This window comes from Sinocyclocheilus rhinocerous, unplaced genomic scaffold, assembly GCF_001515625.1.
Source record: "Sinocyclocheilus rhinocerous isolate Xijiao unplaced genomic scaffold, SAMN03320098_v1.1 scaffold365, whole genome shotgun sequence".
Classification (NCBI taxonomy): Eukaryota; Metazoa; Chordata; class Actinopteri; order Cypriniformes; family Cyprinidae; genus Sinocyclocheilus; species Sinocyclocheilus rhinocerous.
The window spans coordinates 474,951-477,846 of record NW_015659915.1 but is presented as its reverse complement, the minus strand read 5'-3'; the positions used below and the strand labels follow the sequence as shown (position 1 = coordinate 477,846).

General features: G+C 31.2%; 1 protein-coding gene across 1 annotated transcript in view; it reads right to left on the bottom strand.

The window, feature by feature from the left end:
- Nucleotides 1–2,896, bottom strand: part of LOC107724237 (diphthine--ammonia ligase-like) — an 85,021-nt gene that overhangs the window by 80,050 nt on the left and 2,075 nt on the right. The window lies entirely within an intron of this gene.

Below are 2,896 nucleotides of genomic sequence, written 5' to 3'. Positions count from 1 at the left end.
CACACACACACACACAGACACATACACACACACAGAGACACACACACACACACACACACAGAGACACACACACACAGACACAGAGACACATACACACACACACACACACACACACACAGAGACACACACATAGACACACACACACACAGAGACACATACACACACACACACACACACACACACACACACACACACACAGACACACACACAGACACACACACACAGACACATACACACACACAGAGACACACACACAGACACACAGCACAAGCGCTCCTTTATATTCAAGTGTCATTTGCTCAAAAGATAACATACAATTAAGTCAAAGTGCAGATGAATCTTTTAAAACATCACACTTCCCAAACAGAACACACTTCTGATGCTAAAGCGCTCTCGCCGCGCTACGAGAGATTTAACAGCTCATTAATCGCACCATTCCTGACACCTCAATCTTCTGACACACACTCTTTTACAAAACACAAGAAAAAAATTACTTTCTGATATCCTGAAATCATTCGGCCAGACAAAGAAACTTTCTATTTGCTAATTTTGTCATCATCAGAATGAAGATTTCTCTTTTTTATCATCATTCTCTGTGATCTGATGCTGGAAACTTGGGCTGTGATGTTTGGAAAGAGAAAAGACTTGAGGAGCTTAAAGCTTTACCAGATGCACTGATGGCATATGTCCAATAATGTAGATAATTAGACAATAAAAATCACATTAACAATGGAAAATACAAAAACACTGATGCAAATGAACAACCACAACAAAAACATGTGTGAATGTGTGAATGAATCTAACCTTGTTTGTGCAAATATTACATCAACAAGCCTCACTGATATCAAAAGTGTTAAACGTGAAGCCCTGTGAATATTAATTAGGTTGTGCACAAAAATTTTACATTAGCATTTATTGCTTTGATTAATGGCATGATGAATGTGATGCAAAACTGAACAATATAATATTACAAAGAAGTCTACAGATCAAACTCTCACCATTTCATCTGATAAAAACTATGGTCAAAAACTCTTCACTAAAACGCATCAAAATAAAAGTTTAATTGAAGAAACTGTGACAGAAGCATATTACTACTGTACAGCAGAATGTACTTCTCAAAATAATAATAATAATTATTATTACTACTACTCATACTTTAAGGACTATCACACAATTGTTCTTCCATATTTTAATTGTAAAGCTCTGTTGTGCAGTACTTTCCCAAAAAATAAAAGGAATTACATTTTTTTATTTGATTGAACTGTAATTTTAATTTAATTAAATAAATGTTAAATGTAATTAATCTAATTAAATTGTTAATGTGTTATGCTTTTGTTTGATTGCCACTGTTTTAATAATAAATTTGTATTAAATCATAAATTGACAATACAGAATTTCTTTAAAAAATAAATTTTTTGTGTATAAATTAATAAATTATTAAGTTTTATGAATTCAATTGATTAGACATGTTTTTTTATTATTAAAATTGTTTTAACCATTAAAATGGAATTTGGGGAAAATTCAAGAATTTGTGAAAAAATGCCCTAAAAAATTTATTTTTGTTAAAAATGAAATATATTGTTGTTAAAATATATAGTTTCATGACGTTTTTTCAGATGTATTTCAAAGAAAAAAATATCGTCTTATATTCGGGACAATACGGTAATAACACATGCTTTTTTGGTTGTTTGAATTCGGGAATTAAGAAAAATAAATAAATACAAAAAAATAAATACAAAAAAATGGGAACAAATTAAACGGATTTCTTAGGGCCCTGTATAGTGGAAGATATTTTCAATAACACTGGTAAAAGATGACGGAGTTTTCAGTGTTTGCAAAATAAAAGAATTAAATAAACAACAATGAAGTTCTTTTATAATGAGTACATTGAAAGCAACTATAAATCAAATATAAATCAATCACTGCATTTTTTTAATTTAATTGTTTTCAGACAGATGCAGTGGTAAGATTTAACATGTGTGGATGGTCTAAAGCAAAATAGTTGTAAAAATTCTGAAAATCTTTTAGAGCTCCTTGTATTGAAGTTTTCATAATCCACTTGAAAAAGCATTACACATTAATGAATAAATCTAAAATTATTTAATTTACAAGTGTCATGTTTGTGATTTGTATTCATGCAAGCTATAGCTTCTGACCTTTAAATCAAAACACACTTTATGACACCAATTACTGCTTTATTTAATCAAAAACACAAGCTTAATGTTGTTTGTGTATTATACTTTCATTTTATTACTAGTAGGCCAACAGCACTGCTGACGTGATCTTATCGCTAGCAAACCCTGAAAACTTATCGGTAAAGCATATCGGCATCATTTTTCATATCGGGCCGATATTTACATTTTAAGCCGATTCCGATATCGTTCCGATGATATTGTGAATCCTAGTCTGGAGTCACATACGAATCATTCTTATGAACTGGTTATTTTTACTGAACTAGTTAAACCAGTTGATCAAATCAGATGGGAGCATCTGAAACAGTTCGCGACTCGAGCAGCACAGATCTATAAGTTACTCAATCAAAACTCATTTTAAGACGAATTTAATGTTTTGCCACGATTTTATTTTTTAAAAATCGAGGAATCGCGATTTTGACCAGAAATAGAAAGCTGCTGTTGTTTTTACAGAACATTTATAGTTAATAATAGTCTACTGGTGTCATTTCGATTTTTTAAAGCATTTTCCTCGTATTATTTCTGAACACATAATATGTGTAAGACACGTTTGTACAGGATGTAGTTGTAGTTCATGCCTCTTTTCTGCAAAGATATTTAACAAGTGATTTGTTTAACATTTACTTCATGTGTGCTGCACTTGGAATATAATTTTCTTTAACTAGAGGGTTATTAAAGAAAAAGTTACTTGAATCATGTTGTAG